This window comes from Notechis scutatus, chromosome 3, assembly GCF_049901735.1.
Source record: "Notechis scutatus isolate UNSWTSFEM ecotype Mainland chromosome 3, rNotScu1.2, whole genome shotgun sequence".
NCBI classification, from domain to species: domain Eukaryota; kingdom Metazoa; phylum Chordata; class Lepidosauria; order Squamata; family Elapidae; genus Notechis; species Notechis scutatus.
In genome coordinates this window covers 100,959,520-100,978,328 of record NC_142011.1, presented here as the reverse complement: position 1 = coordinate 100,978,328, position 18,809 = coordinate 100,959,520, and the positions used below count along the sequence as shown (strand labels likewise).

Here is an 18,809-nt window from a genome sequence, read left to right as displayed (position 1 = left end):
TTGTTAGATTAAACACCTTTTCATAATCAACTGTTGACTTATCTCAATCAAGTTCCTGTTAATTCACCTTCCACTCATTCATTATGGATCTCTGGCAAACATTTCTTAAGAACATAACTGAAGAGAAAGCGGAATTATTGCTGGCCATTGTCAGCATCCAGATAGCATTCCATTATGACTGATGTAGAAAAAAAAAAAAGGTGTGAACACCAGTTTTTATTCAAGTATAACCCACTCTGTTTTAATAGATCTCAAAGCAGGCCACAATCAATTAAAAGAGAGAGAGGGGGGAAAAAAACACTATTGAACAACATGTGTTTTGGTGAGCATCTTTTGTCCCTCCTTGGATGTTGGTATCTTCCAGCCCTGAAACAACAGCAAGGTCATGTAAGTACAAGATGATCTAGTCTAGCAATGTTGTTTCAAACCAAAAGTTTTTTTCTCTCATCAGGAAAGAATGGAAATGCCCCACCAAAGCTGATTAGCCTTGCCTATCATTCATTAGTTGTTCTTTTGAAATTCTGATACTTTTCAGTTGTTAGATAAAGAAGGTGATAATAGCTGGTTGCAAGCAGAGGATCTCATAGGATAGAACAGATAAGAGGAGCGCCCAGACTATTTGAGGGGAACCACAATGCCAATCTATTAAGTAATTTGCCTTTGGCTTCGGTGCTTTCATCACTCAGGTTTCTCACAAAGCAATAAACAGAGACAATCAGCTATGAGAGGAGGTAATCTTATAAGGCTATTACAGACTTTTTATAACCTCAGGAACTGGGATTCCTGACTAATGATCTCAACAGAATCTTGATATCCTTTATTTGAAATTACCCTGGGGAGTCTTTGGAGCACTTTCATAATAATTGGGGCACCTTATAAAAGTGGTTATTGTCAAAGCCCTGGGTGTTTGAAAAGGAGCATGGGTGAGGCTGGTGACAAAATGTGCATTGCAACACCAAGTCTTGCTTCTCACTTTATACTTGCTTTGCAGTGTCACAAGCATATAAAGGGATGGAAGTTGTGTCATGGCATTATGACACGTTTCATTATTTTGACAAAAGCTTAATTTGTTATGAATACCATTAACCTAAGCTTTCGCACGCAACAGTCCATTTGTTCAGATGCAGAGAGTAGGTAAGAATACACTGATACATTCATTTCTTATAGCATGTACAGGCAATGGTAACTGCATATAGAATGGCATTTTACAGTGGTACTTTGGTATTCAACTGCTTTGAAACGCATTGAATTTGGTACTCAACCTATTTTGACATGCAAATTTTGCCCCTGCACTTATTATTTGTTTGGATTTCAATGCACAAGCTAGAACTTGTCGCTGTTGGTTGCCTTGTGACTCATTAGATTCTTCCTTATGGGAAAAATTTGTTTGGTTCTCATTGTATTGGGTCCTCATCGCATCTCCCAGAACCAATTAATGATGAATACCAAGATACCCAGTGGTGGGATTCAATTTTTTTTACTACCGGTTCTGTGTGGCTTGGTGGACATGGCAGGGGAAGGATACTGTAAAATCTCCAGTCAGAGCTGGTATTTGCCGGTTCTCGGAACTACTCAAAATTTCCACTACCGGTTCTCCAGAACTGGTCAGAACCTGTTGAATACCCACCTCTGAAGGCACCACTGTATATGAAACCCCATACACTAAATGAAATTGTTTGAAAGCTATCACATACAGTAAGGGTTGCCAAATATTTTGTGACTGAGGGCTACAATCAATATATCTGAAAGCTATAATACATAAGATGTTGCAAAATGCTCCTTCACCTTATGGACATGTCTTTTATTAATATGATTGTTTTAAGATATAGGCTATAGTTTACATATTTTTAGTTGAAAGGGCTTGGGGGGAAAAGCACATAGATTTATATTTATATTGAGTGGTCTATCTACGGCCAACAAAAGAAGAGTTCACTCAGCACTTGCATGACTTCCTTTTTAGAAAAGGAAGATCAGCTTAGTTTCAAAAGAAAAAAAGCCAGTTAGGAAATCCCATTTTTTCCCCAAATGTTGAATGGCTTCACTCATCACACTAAGCTAAGGTTTGCTTTCCATGGCTTACTGAATAAATCATGATAAGCTGACTTTGCACAATTAGCTGCTGGTCTTTTTTGTGAACTTTTGTGTTCATTCCAATCACTGTATATCTATATCATCTATCTATCTATCTATCTATCTATCTATCTATCTATCTATCTATCTATCTATCTATCTATCTATCTATCTATCATCTATCATCTATAGATAGGATTAGATAGATATATATCTATATCTGGGGTGTGATGGCAGAGTGGTTAAAGACACTGAGCTTGTTAGCTGGAGAGCTGACAGCCTGGGTTTGAGATCCATGCTCCACACAATGGGGTGAGCACCCATTATGTTCCGGACTAGCAGGCTTGAAGCCAGCAAAGCGGATTGGTCCACTAACAGCGGTTCGTTATTGGTCGCTCCGGACTGATCCGATTGGCTGGTAAACGGGCTGCCACGATTGGACTAAACAAAGCGCGGCACGCTTAAACCTCTGTCATTGGCCATATAGCCGCAGCCAGCTCTATAAAAGGGGCTGCTGTGGCTAGGGAAATTTGCTCAGATCTGAAGTCACTAATAAAGAGCTGTAGTTACTTTCTGAGCCTGTCTCCGTTCTTGGACCCATCCTTCCAGACACAACACTGGCGACGAGGATGGGATCCGGAGACAGCAGAGCTGAATAAGCACTACCTACGATCAACAAGAGCACGTGGCTGACAGCGCGCAGACATCGGCGGAATGGCCAGCAGCGTTGTACCACCCGCCCCGTTCGATCCAGCCAGCGAAGACTGGGACTCATACATGGACAGGTTTCAGATGTTCTTGGAGTCCAACAATCTGAAGGACGCCACGCCCAGCAAAAAATGAGCAGTTTTCCTGACGCATTGAGGACCTGCCGTTTTTAAAATGGCCAAAGCACTGGCAAAACCGGCTGAAGTTAAATCGATGGACTGGGATACCCTTGCTCCCATCCTTCGCAACCACTACGCACCAGCAGTACCAACTCTCATCCGAAGGCACGAGTTTTATCAGAGGGACCAACGTGAAGGTGAGAGCATCGGGGATTTTGTAGCTGACCTAAGGAATTTAGGCGGGTTGTGTGGCTTCGCTAATCTCGAAGAAGCCATGAGGGATTGAGTTGTCCTGGGACTAAGAGACCCCACGGTCCAAAGTAAAATCATGGCAAAAGGAGACATCACCGTCGCAGACTCTATAGCTGACGCCACCACAGCCGAAGCCACTCACAAATCAGCAGCTCGGATGCACCGGGCCAATGGGGCCAACCGCTAGCCCACCAACGAAACAGCTACGCCAACAGAGAAATACACATCAGCCACCCACCATGAAGACATCGAGTCCTCATCAGATAGTGACGAAGAAGAAGTCCACAGACTCCGGTCAGAGCGCGAACAACAAGACCAGCGGAGTCGTAAATCGAACTTCCAATGTGCCGGATGTGGTGGAAACCACCCACGATCTGAATGCAGATTCCTAGACGCCATCTGTCGGTTTTGTGATAAAAGAGGGCATATTGCTAAGGTATGCCGGAATAAAAGAGGGACCAGTCCCAAACGGAAGGAAAACAACCTCCGACAAGCAGATGGAAACCCCGCCGCTAATCGAGACCACCCAAACAACCAGTGGAACCAATACAACAGAACCCGGAAGTTTACTGGCACCCCCCGACGAGAAGAAGCACATCAAACTATCACCATCGGCCACGCCTCATCCCTAGATGCTAGGAAAATCCGTGTAGAGGTCAACATTGAAAATCGACCATGCATCATGGAAGTGGACTCCAGGTCTTCCCTATCCATGGTATCCTGGAAAACCCTGAAGCAGCTGATTCCCAACATCCACCGCCAGGACCTCAGCACTCAGAGACTTATGTTAAAAGACTACCAGGGCAACCGAATTCCGGTTACTGGTTCCAGTCATTTCCAGATATCCTTCAAGAAACACACCACAATACTACCTCTCACCATCGTGGACAGAGACCGACCTAGCCTACTGGGTCTACAGTGGTTCGCGCCATTAGGAATCGAAATGGCAGGCATCAATCAGACTGTAGACGAAGATTGGGAAGCAGCCCTCGTCCAGGACTTCCAAGAAGTTTTCAGCGAAAAACTAGGCAAGTACAAGGGGTCCCCTATCTCTTTTAATCTCCGCCCTGATATCGCACCCATTCGTTTAAAGCCACGCCGTGTTCCTTTTGCCCTCAAGCCAAAAATTGATGAGCAACTGGACAAACTAATTGCACAAGGCGTGTTAGAACCCATTGATCATGCCCGTTGGGAGACCCCAATCATAACTCCCATAAAACCAGACGGATCCTTGAGAATCTGTGGGGACTACAAGGCCACCCTCAACCACGCGTTACAGCAGAGCGCCTATCCAGTACCCGTGGTCCAACATCTCCTTCACTCACTTGGGGGTGGCAGAATATTCGCAAAGCTTGACCTGGCCCAAGCTTATCAACAGCTGCCAGTTGATGCTGAAACAGCCGAAGCCCAAACCATAGTCACGCACAGAGGCGCGTTCAAGTGCAACAGACTCCAGTTTGGAGTAAGCGTAGCACCGGGCATTTTTCAAAGTCTGATGGAAAGGTTGTTGCAGGGCATAAAAGGGGTCGTGCCCTACTTCAACGACGTATTAATAGCCGCCCCCACAAGAAGTCAGCTAGAAAAGACTGAGAACAGTCCTACAAAAATTCCAAGATGCTGGTCTCAAAGTAAAGAAAGAAAAATGCCAGTTATGCACTGAAAGGGTTGAATTCCTTGGTTACCTCCTTGACAAACAAGGAATTCACCCTACGGAAAAGAAATTGGCTGCAATCAAAAATGCCCCAAGACCACACAAAACAGACCTTCAAGCCTTCCTGGGTCTCATTAACTTTTATAACATTTTCCTACCCCAGAAGGCGACTGTTGCTGAACCCCTTCATAGACTCCTAGACAAAAAGGCTTCCTAGATTTGGGGACGACGGGAAGAACATGCCTTTCAACGTGTAAAGGGCCTTTTAACTTCGGATGCAGTACTCATCCAATACAATGAAACACTTCCACTAACTGTGACTTGTGACGCCTCACCATTTGGAGTAGGAGACATCTTAAGCCACGTCTTGCCAAACGGTACAGAGGCACCTATTGCATTTTTTTCAAGAACACTGTCAAAAACAGAAAGAAATTATAGTCATCTAGACAAGGAAGCCCTCGCTATCGTGTCTGCAATCAAAAGGTTCCGCGAGTATGTGTATGGAAGATCCTTCTCCATCATCACAGATCATAAACCATTACTTGGCATCCTGGCAGGCGATAAACCTACTCCACATATTTTATCCCCCAGAATGACTCGATGGTCGGAGTTCTTAGCCGCCTATGACTACCAATTAAAGCACCGCCCGGGGAAAACCATTTCCCACGCAGACGCTTTGAGCCGCTCTCCATTGCCAGAACTCCAAGATGACCCGGCTCCCACACTATCAATACTACAGATTGAAACTCTTCCCTCGCCTCCACTCACAGCGCAATACATCGCATTGGACACCAAAAAAGACTCATGCTTGGCACGAGTTCTTGGCTGGGTGGACAGGGGATGGCCACAAATCGAACTCAACAAAATCTTTAAACCCTTTAAGAACAGACAAACAGAGCTCTTCTCACAAAAGGGGTGCATTTTGTGGGGAGACCGAGTGGTCATACCAGCAAAACTACAAAAAAAAGTTCTACAATTACTGCACGATGGACACCCGGGCATCGTGCACATGAAAGCACTGGCAAGGAGCTACGCCTGGTGGCCAGGCATGGACAAACAAATTGAAGCCTGGGTCGCCACCTGTAGCAAATGCCAAGAGACACACTCAGCCCCGCCAAGAGCCTTGCCAACCGAATGGGAAACGCCCAGAGGCCCCTGGTCACGCATCCATATCGATCTTGCTGGACCTACAAAAGGACACACCTTCCTGATAACAGTAGACGCATACTCCAACTGGCTCGAGGTAAATAAAATGAAGACCACCACTACTGATGCAGTCATCAAAAAATTAAACAGACTTTTTGCAACGCATGGGCTACCAGATGTCCTGGTCTCCGACAATGGCCCTCAATTTACCGCCTTAGCCTTTGAACAATACTTAGCAGACCATGGCATACGACACACACTGACATCGCCAGCGCACCCAGCGGCAAATGGTAGAGCTGAACGAATGATTCAGTTTACAAAAAAGACATTACAAAAAATGGAACATGGCAACATCCATGATAAAGTCACTAGTCTCCAGCATATTACACCAAACACTACAACCAACAAAAGCCCAGCGGAACTTCTAATGGCCAGAAAACTCAGATCTCCACTAGATCGCCTACATCCTGCCTACGCCCCAGAGAAACCCTTGGGCTCCAGCAGTAAACACCGTGCCTTTAAGGTAGGAGACCCTGTATTTGCAAAGAACTTTTCAGGTGACCCTCTGTGGATCCCTGCCCAAATAACCCAAGTTACAGGCCCCCGCTCCTACCGGCTAGAAACCACAGATGGGAGACTGTGGAAATGCCACATCGACCAGCTGCGATCTAGGCTAACCACATCCCCCATCAGTGACCCTAGCCACGAAACCAGACGGGGAAGGGAAATCGGGGGGTCTGAAATTGAACCAACATCTGGTTTAGAAGAAAGAACCCCACAACCACCTCATCAAAGCCCACAATTCTCACCAGCTGATGAAGAACCTTGGCACGTGATCATCTCACCCAGTAGCAGCAACCGAACCGGCCCAGTGAATCCTGTGAGCCCAAGCACCAGCAACGAGGGAGGAGTACCACTCATCCCGAGATCACCTGAAGGGAGTCACAGCTACGGAACCAGCTCACCGTTCCAGGGATTTCCGGCAAGCAGCCCGTCGGAACCAGAAACCAAGCAAAGACATTTCGAGCAACACAAGTCAGGTAGACAGGTGCGAAGGCCCGCCTACCTGCGAGACTATATAACCCCACCCCTTAAACTGAACCAAGAGGGGAGGGGTGTTCCGGACTAGCAGGCTTGAAGCCTGCAAAGCGGATTGGTCCGCTAACAGCGGTTCGTGATTGGTCACTCCGGACTGATCCGATTGGCTGGTAAATGGGCTGCCGCGATTGGACTAAACAAAGCGCGGCACGCTTAAACCTCTGTCATTGGTCATATAGCCGCAGCCAGCTCTATAAAAGGGGCTGCTGCAGCTAGGGCAATTTGCTCAGATCTGAAGTCACTAATAAAGAGCTGTAGTTACTTTCTGAGCCTGTCTCCGTTCTTGGACCCATCCTTCCAGACACAACACATTACTTACCCCAATTCCTGTCCACGTAACTGTTCAAAAGGATGCAAATGCAAGTAGAATAGGTACCATTTCAGTGGGAAGGCAACAGCATACCAACACAATTATTCGCCAACTGTATATTCAATATATTTCTTGAAGTATCTGAAGTTTGAGCCAATTTTTTTTCAGGAGAATGTGTTGGGCCTTAGCACTCAGTATGAACATTTCAACCATAAACCATGGTTTATAACAAATCACAATAGCCGACTGTTATTTAGCACAATGTGTGATTCCAAGCATTTACAAATCCACCCCTTTTGTGCTCATCCTGCTGCTTTCCTTAATGAAAGACTTCCAGAAGTTCAGGTAGGAAAAAGTCAATTGATCTAGGTTAGTGTTTTTCTGCTTCAGCAACTTTAAGCTGTGTGGATTTCAACAATATGCTGGCTAGGAATTTTGGAAGCTGAAGTCCACACATCTTAATGATGATAAGAAACACTTATCTAGATAGTAAACAGAGATCAGGAAAGTCCAGGAAATTTACCATTCTAAGCCAAACATCAGAAGCTGGAAAATTTCCCGCCTCTCAGTGAGCTTTTGAAAAGTGAAGTGCACAGTTCTTTATCTTCTGTCATGAAAGGAGAGAATCCACCCCAGCTGACTTCTATCAAAAATGGAGCAGTTATCCCAATGCTAAAAAGGAGGACTGATGAATCAGAAGAAAGGCGTCACCTAGGCAGTATGTAGATCTCAGATATGAGCAGAATTCTATTCTTTCTCTTCCCATTCAGTTAAATCTTCTCATTCAATTAACAAAGGAATTCTAATCCCACCTCGCTCATCATACTGGTAGATCCGTTCTGCTGAGAGCTCCTTAAACCTCTGATGCTATGGAAAAGAAATGAAGTTCTTACACTTACTTTCAAATGCCAGGAAAACCATTATGAATGGAAGGAGCACCAGACTGATGGGATTTTGCACCAATGGAACTGGTCAGTTTGGGGCTCTCTGCTCATGGAAGTTATAGCAACCAAACCACTATATCCTATGTGTTGGAATGAACGAGTGAATACTCTAGCCAAGTTCCCCCTACATGTTTCTAAAAGCTAGGGAAGCCTTAAGATAGAATGTGTGTGTTTCAAGGGAGGGAGGTATTATCCTGATATTCTTCTAACAGTAGGAATGAAAATGTCTTGCAAATCATCCTCTCAAGTCTTATCCTCATGATTCTGTCTTTGTCCTGTTGCCAGCCCAAGTGGGAGACAATTGACTCTTTTACTTATTTGCTTTAAAAAGTTTAAACTTTTTTCCTAGCTTATTCTCAAAATCCGTGTTGTAGGAATGATTTATAAACAGGGCGATGTGTATGCTGGTACTTTCAAAGGATGGGATCTGCATATTTCCTATTGGCACTACAAAGTGGTGAAGCCTTGCCACCTCGAAGTTGGTCACTTGGCACTGAGGAACCCCTGGTCTTTTTGGCTTGGACTAGGCAGAAGGAGAACATGAGAAGGTGTAGCAACAAGTCATAAATGACTCCACATTTAAAACCAGTTGATCAAGAACTGTCTTGTGCATGATCTTTAGCCTTTGGTGAGGAGAATGGATTTGCTCCTGTCTTGTTTTAAACAAAAATAAATGATACTAAGGAAGTGGAGAGGGAAGATAAGTTTATCTGTTGGTTGGAAACTGACAAGACTGGAGATAGTCATCTGCAAGCATTAATAGATTTAAAAGAACCTTCCTTCTTTGCACTCTTGTCTCCTCATCAACATTCTAAAAGCAATCTCTTTTTCAGATCCAGAGTTCCTGATTGCCATCTGAAATTGACCAAGCCAGCACATTTGATATTTCCATTTTAGCTTGCCAGATAAGAAAAAAAATTAAAATTCTTCCAACCAACTTTCCAGGCAGGAGGGGTGCAGTTTCATGGAGTCGGAGTCTTGGTTGGTTAAAAAAACAACAACCTCTTTCCCTGCTGTCCCTCTTTCTTACATTTGTGTGCTACCTTTCCAACTTTGGCAAGAGACTCTCCAAGAGTGGGAGAGCTCACTATTTATGCTCCCCCCCAAAAAATATAACACTCAAATAAAAAGTCATGATACAGTTGTTTCTAACCATTTTAGAACAATGACATACAGGCAACACTGTTCCGGAAGAATGGATGGTCTATGTCTTGGAACCACCTGTGCAAAACACAAACAACCTGATCAAATCTACTAATCAAACAAAATGTTTTCCCCAAACCACCCAAGAGTTTAATTGGTGGTGTTTTTTCCTGTTTGTCAATATATTTTGGGGGGTGAGGAGGAGGAGGAGGAGGAGGAGGAAGAAAAGGAGGCCACTAATCATTTTATCTAATATGTCCTGCATTAAAAAGTAAGGCCAATGAAGAGTGCAAAGCAAAATTTTCTGTTATATTTTTCTGCTACTCAGGGGCACTTTTATTTAGCCTTCAGGAAGTGCCCTTTGACTTCTTTTCTTAATAAGAACATATGATCTTTTCTTCAAGATTAATGAGGTAGAAGGAATGACCATTGGTCTGTTTTTCTTTCCTTAATAAGAACATATGATCGTTACTTCAAGATTAATGAGGTAGAAGAAATGATCATTGACCAGGAATCTTGAAAGTGGTCCCCTATCTTTCATCTCCAGTTTATGGTGCATATTGCAAGGCTTCAGAGGTTGACAGGACCTCGGGTTGGCCATCTCAAGTGAAACAAATTTATTATAGGGGAGGATGCTTCCAATATCTGGTCATCATTCTGGTTAGCTTGTATACAAGTTTCCACAGCTAAGAAATGAGAGGAGAAAAAATCAGCAGGCAAGGGGAAATAAGTTTGGGTTCTTGTTATAAACACTTTGCGAAACAACATTTCTTAAATGTAAGGTGTTTATGTTGGCCAGCGTGGGGACAGGAAGTATTTTTTTCCTTTTTTTGCTGTAGTGTTTTTTCCCCCTTCTCTATTAAAAATTCCTTTCTTCTCAATAGGAAAATTGTTTATGGCAGCTCCATGCTGGCACTCAACCTCCATCTTTGAGGAAGATAAAAGTACCTTGGAGTCAGAGGACTGCAGCAATAGTACTTCAGCTTCAAAAATAATTTCAATGACAGAAAATTACAATAGAAAAAATAAACACATGTATTCAACCTTGGCAAGGACATCTGCAGGGGTTAAAGAAAGTCAAGATAGAAACTGTGTGATCCAAGCCCTAATACATTTAGTTAATTTATTGTATTTATTTTTGTCTTGTGCATTCAAAGGAGATGGGGCTTTAAGTGCATGGCTGTGACTGCCATCTTGAGTCTTTTGATGTTATGAGCAGTGTGGTGGCGTAGAGGTGAAGATACTTGCTTCCCACTAGGAAGGTTGAGAGTTCAACGCTAGGCAGTGACAGAAGTTTATCAGAATGCAAAGAGAAAATGTCTGCTGCGAACTCCACGTAGGCATCAGGAAGGGCATTCAGCCAGTAAACACTTAACCCCATTCAGTTGCCCCAACCTAATCTCGAAGCAAGGGATTATAAGGCTGTAAAAAGAAAAAAAATTAACTATGGACATAATGTCTAATTGAAATCAATGGGGAACTTTTAAATGCCTAAACTTTGTTCAAATGTTGATTGATTTTAGTCTAGTAGGAGTTCTAGTTCTGATTGGCTGAAGTCAACTCTGCAGAGTAGTTTTGTAAAATGAGCAGGGGGTACATAAATTTAATAAATAATAATTAAAGTAAACACAAATAAATAAAATTCAACAGCTGGTTGAGGATGTAATTATTTCATTCTGGCTATCAGATAATCAGAGTTGGAAGGGACCTTGTAGGTCATCTAGTCCAACCCCCCACCCAAGGGGGAGACCCGCCTACACCATTTCTGACAAATGGCAGTCCAATCTCTTCTTGAAAGTCTCAAGTGACGGCGCTCCCACAACTTCTGAGGGCAAGCTGTTGATTGGTTGATTGTTCTCACTGTCAGAAAGTTTCTCCTTATTTCCAGGTTAAATCTCTCCTTGTTCAGTTTCCATCCATTATTCCTTGTCTGGCCTACAGGTGCTTTAGAAAATAGCTTGACCCCTTCCTCCCTGTGGCAGCCCCTCAAATATTGGAAGACCACTATCATGTCTCCCCTGGTCCTTCTCTTTACTAGAGTAGCCAAGCCCAGTTCCTGTAACTGTTCATTGTATGTTTTAGCCTCCAGTCCCCTAATCATTGTGGTTGCTCTTCTCTGTACTTTTTCTAGAGTTTCAACATCTTTTTTATAATGTGGTGAACAAAACTGGATGCAGTACTCTAGGTGTGGTCTTACTAAGGCTTTATAGAGTGGTATTAGTACTTCCCTTGATCTTGATTGTATCCCTCTGTTAATACAACTTAGGATTGCATTAGCTTTTTTGGTGGCGGCTGCATACTGCTGGCTCATATTTAGCTGGTTGTCCACTAAGACTCCAAGATTCCTCTTACAGTTACAGCTATTGAGCCCAGTTTCATCCAGTCTATATGTGTACTTTTGGTTTTTGGCTATCAGGCTACTATGTTCCTGACATTTTGAGAGCTCCTTGGTGCTCTCTGAGCTTGGTTGTTATTTTTGTAGATGTTTCATTACTCAAATGAGGTAACTTCATCAGTGCACTGATGATGTTGCCTAGTCTGGGTAATGAAATATCTACCAAAAAAGCAACCAATCTCAGAGAGCACCAAGGAGCTCTCACTTCAACCCTGAGCTACAAATATTCTCCTTTATTGGTCCTTTCATTTTCAAAATATAATCTTTCAATTAACCCAACCATGACCTATTACCATGATGGCGAACCTATGGCACATGTGCCACAGGTGGCGCGCAGAGCCATTTGTGCCAGCATGCGAGCTGCAGGCAAACTTACCTCATCGCGCATGTTCTTGCCTCACAGCTGATTTTTGGCTGGTTTGAGGTCTTTTTCGGCCTCCCAAAGGCTTGAGGAAGGCTTCTGCAGGCTTTGCAGGCCAAAACCTAGTCCCATTTCATCACTTCCTGTTTTTCCGAAAATACCGGAAGTGATGAAATGGGGCTAGTTTTCGGCCTGCAAAGCCTGAAGACTTGCAGAAGTCTTCCTCAAGCCTCTGTGAGGCTGAAAAAGGCCTCAAACTGGCTGAAAATCAGCTGTGAGGTGCAGTGCAGGTAAGGGGGTGGCGGAGTGGTTGGGTGGGTGGGGATTGTGCGCGCATGCATAGGGGGCATGGGGGCACACATTGCCTTCTTGGTGCTGGCACGCAAGCGCGAGCATACAAGTGTGCATACAATTTTTGGCACGGAAGCCCAAAAAGGTTAGCCACCACTGGCCTATTATATCGCTGAACTATCTTCATCTATAGAAAGTCATGCTTCATTCCAGTTTACAACCTTAAATTTGCATGGAAGCATATTTTTGGTTTCTTCTCAGGCTGGATGAAACCCACTTTTTTTTGGTTTTCTCATCCTTGACCTCAATAGTGCAAAGCAGTTCAGTCTCATTTCCCTTAATTTTTTTATTTTTTTTAAAATCACTATTAAATTACAACATTTGTTGTGTTTCTCAAGTTTTTTTAAAAAGGGGATTTTTTTATTTTTTTTTTTTGCTACTTTGCTACTTCTATGATATTGAACTTTGGGTTCTTCCTTGCTACAAAGTTCCCATAGAGTTGCAGAATGTGGTGGGAAAGAAAAACAGCCTGTTCCCTGTTGCTTTGTTTACTGTTGACGCAGAGCAATGATCTTACTGGGAAAAAAAAAAGAGTTATGGCTGTTTTTCACACTTATGACCGTTGCAGCATACCCATGGTCACGTGATCAAAATTTGGATGCTGACTTATTATTTATGACAGTTGCAATGTCCAGGGGTCATGTGATCACCTTGTGCGACCTTCTGATAAGTAAAGTCAACAGGGAAGCCAGATGGACTTAACAACTGTGTTATTAACTTTACTATGGCGGTTCACTAACAGTTGTCGTAAAAAGATTGCAAAATGGGGCAAAATTCACCTACCTGTCTCACTTAGCAACTTAGCAACCGAAACCTTGGGCTTAGTTGTGTTCTTAAGTCGAGGACTGCTTGTATAAGAAAGAAAAAGAGGAGAAAAAGGGGGTCTGCCTTAATGTTACAGGAAATAATTCTGAGTTGATGTTGTTTTGGCATGAAACAAAGGAAAAACATTAAGAACTAGTAAGAAGGGAAGAAAATCCCCAAAATGATGATATAGACTCTCCTTACAGGAGCCAGTCAGACAACCCTGCATTCCCTGCAGGGATGAGATGGTAATAAGCAAAAAAAGCATCAATCAAGCATTTCTGAAGCTAGTTTTAGAAACAACTAGAAACAGCATCAGAGGCAAAAAGGTATGGAATGCTACTTAGGTGATGTGCTCTAGTTGGTCTTCTGCAGCTCCGGCATTTCCCAAAACCTGTCAGTTAACCAAGGAGCACCTGGAATTGGCACACACTGTACTAAAAGTACATGATGTTGCCAATGTAGCTCTTCTCTCATATTCTGAAGATTAGCCACAAACTCTGAACCACTGTGGAAAACAGACCAACATTTCAGAGCTATGGACCTGCTGCAGGTGGGAGTGTTTTTACACAATGAAGATATATAACATGAATAAAACTTAAAGCTATACACACAGATATTTCTCAATATGGGCCGATGGATCATAGACCAACCCCTGTTCTTGCCTTAAGTTGGTTGCATTTTGGAAAGAATCTGTAGAATAGCTATAGCACTTAAACTTATATACTGCTTTACTGCTCTCTCTAAGCAGTTTACAGAGTCAGCACATTGCCCCCCAACAATCTGGGTTCTCATTTTACCCACCTTGGAAGGATGGAAGGCCGAGTCAACCTTGAGCCTGGTGAGATCTGAACTGCCAAATTGCAGGCAGCTGGCAGTCAGCAGAAGTAGCCTGCAGTATTGCACTCTAACCACTGCACCACTGCGGCTCATGAATGTATCCCCTATACAAACCTGTGGAGAGCAGAGTTTGCTGTATCATTTTCTAGGGACCAGAAGCATCAACCCTAGAAAAATGGGCTTGGTGTGGGAAATCTGTTCAAAGAATAGTTCTTCTGCAATCCATTATGAACAGTTTTGGTAACTTGCTCCCTTTTTCTTTTTCCCATGGCTTTTTCATTAAATGGCCTCGTGGCTTTAAAATAAGGCTGTGATACTCTTATGTGGAAGCAATAGTCTTGATTTATGGCTCTGGCAAGTTAGCCACTTGGGTAGAATAATTGCACAATGTGCTTGCAATCTGATGAATTAATGATTGGCAATCATGACGTCAATTGCTGCTCCTTTGGTGAGAAAGATTCAGCTCTAAAATGTGCCGGTTCATGAAATAAAGATGGCTGACATTGAAAGAAAAGAGAATGGGTCTTAACAAATGGGTATTACAAAGAATGGGTATTACACAGGAGAAAACAAACTGACCAGAAAGTTGCCTACATAAACATGAATGAGGTATTTTGACAAAATTCAACTGGAATCATCTACTATGTACCATCAAGCCACATTGACATGGAAAATGTGTGTGTGGGGGGGGTGGGGGGGTTTCTTATTCTTTAAGTTTTGCCTTTTCAAATTATCCCCCCCCTCAAAAAAGAATCCTTCCCAATGTTTGAGTTGCCGCCACAAGGAAGAGGGGTGTCAACTTATTCTCCAAAGCAACCAAAGGCAGAAGAAGTAATGGATAGAAACTAATCAAGGAGAGAAGCAACGTAGAACTAAGGATGAGATTTCCTGACAATGAGAACAATGAACCAGTGGAATGGCTTACCTCCCAAAATTGTGGGTGCTCCATCACTGGAGATTTTTAAGAAGAGATTGGACAACTATTTGTTTGAAATGGTATAGGACAGTAGTGGCTAACCTTTTTGGGCTCCTGTGCCAAAAATTGTGAGCGCATCAGCGCAGCGCACTCACATGCAATGTGTGCCCCCTCTCTCCATGCACCCTGCGCATGCGCTCGCAATCCCCCACCCCACCCCCTTACCTGCACTGTGCCTCACAGCTGATTTTTTGGCTGGTTTGAGGCCATTTTTGGCCTCCCAGAGGCTTAGAAAAAGCCTCTGCAAGGCTTCTCAGACTGAATTATAGGCCCGTTTCATCACTTCCGGTATTACAGGAAGTGACAAAACGGGCCTATCATCAGGGGTGGGATTCAGATTTTTTAACAATCGGTTCTGTGGTTGTGGCTTAGGTGGTGGGCGTGGCTTGGTGGTCATATGACTGGGTGGATATGGCTTGGTGGTCATGTTATTGGCTGGATGTGGCCAACTCAACATCACTCACATCGAGGCATGCATCTCCTTGCCTGGCTTCTCAAGACTGTGGGGATGCTGCAACAGTCGTAAGGGTGAGAAATGGTCATAAGTCACTTTTTTCAGTGCCATTGTAACTTTGAATGGTCACTCCACACAAGAAAGTACCAGCAAAGGAAGGGAAAAAAACTCCAGAGATGTTCCTGAGACAGGAAGTCTAGTCCTGCCAAGAATGTTAATGGAGAGGCAGTTTCTGTAAGCAACACCAGAATGTTCCCTTCCTGCCTTCCTTACAGGATTAGGCCAGTAATTTCTTCTAACAACCAGTTCTCTGAACTGCTTAGAATGTTAACAGGTTCTAGCGAATAGGTGCAAACTGGTAGAATTCCCACCCCTGCCTATAATTCACTCTGAGAAGCCGAAAAACTCGGCTCTGAGGAAGAGGAGGAAGAGTCAACAGGGAGTGGAAGTGTGGCTCCAGAGGTGGTGGAGAAGGCTGGGGAAGGGCAGAGACTGGTTGAGCAGTCAGAGGAGGACCCAGGCCCATCCCCTATCCATCCTAGGGCAAGCAGGGAGAATAGGGTCAGGGTAAAACATGGTCTACTCAGGAGGAGAGGGCCATGATCCTCTTAATGGGTTGCAGGTGGGAGATTTGCATAAGAGTGTCGGCCTGCCTGCTAACAGACACTGGAGACAATTAAGTGTTTTAGTTTTCAGGAAGGTTTATCTTGGTTGGTGTTCTTCCAGTGGACTGTTCCTGGTTATCTTTCTGAAGCTGGCAATTATTTATCCTAGTCTATCGAGGGACTTGATTTAATACGGTTTGTTTTTGGTTTCTGCTTCGTTATTGGCTCTTTGACTGTGAACTGTTTCTTGCCTTTAAATTTTATTTTGAACCTCCATTGTGAACAATTTAACAGTGAAGCCAAGTTGAAGGCATTAAAGGATTTTCAGTTACGGTTTGGATTTTGGTATATTTCTGATATACCCTGGGTCATCACAATTATATGGCAGAAAATGTCCTTTTGTGTACATTGAAAACCAGCTAACCACATGCGTTCTCTGCCAAACTGTTTTTGTAAAAAAAAAAAAAGGTTGTTTGAAGGATAGTGCTGCTTTCCACATTGCCCATGCACAAAAGCGATTGCAGAATGATTTGCTATTGCGCCACAACATTTGAACAAAGTGCAATGTTTGTGGTTTAAAAAAAAATAAGAAGACTTCTCCTTTCGTCACATCTCTTTTAAGCAAGAATTATTTCCCTGTAAGTAATTATTTCCCTGGGGCAGATATTTGCAGGAAATTTGGGAAATATTTGAGAATTACAGTATAATTTTCAGTTTTGTGTATGAACAAAGGCTGAACCCCATTAACTCTGCATGCTTTGACTAAGTGACTATTCTATTTGGCCTCAGTTACTGAAATATTACTGGACTTTTGATTAAAAAACACCCACTTTTTCTGTCTGATGTTCTCTTTCTGCATGGCAGCATCAGCAGATTATCTTCTCCATGCTCCACAGGGGCGTAACATTTTTAATACAGCCAGAGAGGTTAGCCCACCAGGGGTTAATGTACTCTGATTTGGTACAAGTTATTTCATATTCTGTTCTTTCTTTTTAGGGAAGCTAAGAAATCGTGAGGAAGAGTGATTTCCTCTCTTGTACTAAATGTTGCAATTTCCCTAATTCAGTTCCGAGGTTGGTGTTAGCTCTGATGTTGTTGAACTTTGTACTGTTTAGTGTGGGTAGAAACGTGATAAGAATGGGGTTGATTCCTTCCTTGGAATATTCCCCATGTTAGCTTTTCATCATTCTTAGACAATAAAATTCTGACAAAGTCTCCATTTCCGTAGTGAAAAATCAAATCATCCACATAGCTGTGGAAAAGTTAAATGTTAAAGATTTGAGTGAGCTACCTAAACCAGGGGCTTTCAACCTTAACAACTTTAAGACTTGTGGATTTCAAAGCTGGCTGAGGAATTCTGTGAGTTGAAGTCCACAAGTCTTAAAGTTGCTAAGGTTGGAGACCCCTGCCCTAAACCATCAGTTGTGTACTGCTGACATACTAATCCTTTTGGCCCAATACTGGAGGATCTTAGCTTACAAGACTGACTTGGAGCTTTTGAAGTTCTTTATTTCCTGCTAGGCCTCTTGCCTTGATTTGTTATGTAATGGCTAACTAATCTATCTTTCCTTCATAAATCTCATTGATTTAGCAGTATTGGAGGTTTTCTGTCTAGATACATTATAACAACATTCATTTTCCTTGCAAATTTCAGAACTGAACAGTCGATAGGCTTTGTCGTGTCTTCTCCTCTTAGACCCTTTAGGCTTTCTACCTAATTTCACCAGCCAGATCAACTTCTCTGCAGTGGCAGAAATATAATGTTTGTTTGTACAGCGGTACTTCCTCCCTATTTAATGTATTTCAGAAGTTTGTCTTATGTATAAATCATATATTTATGCATCATTGTATCAAACATTCAGGATCTGCAGCAGACTATCAATGCTATTTCAAGGGCCAATTATGGAGCTCTGTAAATAATATCATTGTCTCCAAGTTACTCCGAAGCTAATCAGATTTAGTTCTTAAACAGAAACAGAAACAGAAAATAGAACTCTGTTGTTTACTTGCTTAGTAAATGAAAACAAACTGTTTAGAGCCATGGACTGGATTAATTTTCTGAAAAAGAACTGTTCTTTCAATGTAGGTCTATGGTAAATGGAAAGGCTTAAAAAGGCTGGAATGCAGTGGTGGTATTCTACCGGTTCAGCTGAACCATTAACTCTGAGGATCATCTGTGAGCAAACTGGTTCGCTCTGATGATCAGCTGCTGGGCCCCGGCTCCCACCTGCCCCGGCTCTACACTGACCCTTATTTCTTGCTTTTCAACCTCAGCTGTTTCACGCGGCACAGCTGATTGCCGCGCGTAAGTTGTTTTACATACAGGGTTTGCAGCAGAAGATGAGTTGCAAACACTGCATGTGCACTCATACTGAACCAGTAGAAAAACTTTTTGAAACCCACCGCTGCTGGGATGAAATCCTTTTAGTTCTTCTCCACCTGAAGCTGTCTAAATGCAAAGAACATATGAATCGTTCGGAGCATTCAGACTCCACCACAGCTATTGAATATATGGACTTGAATGAAATGTAGGGTTGGTTCTTTAATCTTACTAAGGCAATTTGTACAGGAAGGGAGGGAAT

General features: G+C 43.0%; 1 long non-coding RNA gene across 1 annotated transcript in view; it reads left to right on the top strand.

Annotated features, from left to right (window-relative positions):
* LOC148131302 (uncharacterized) overlaps positions 1-18,809 on the top strand; it is a 76,786-nt gene that overhangs the window by 53,761 nt on the left and 4,216 nt on the right. The window contains exons 3-4 of the long non-coding RNA XR_015748349.1: positions 249-387; positions 992-1,134. This is a non-coding gene — a long non-coding RNA (uncharacterized LOC148131302). The remainder of the gene's footprint in view (positions 1-248; positions 388-991; positions 1,135-18,809) is intronic.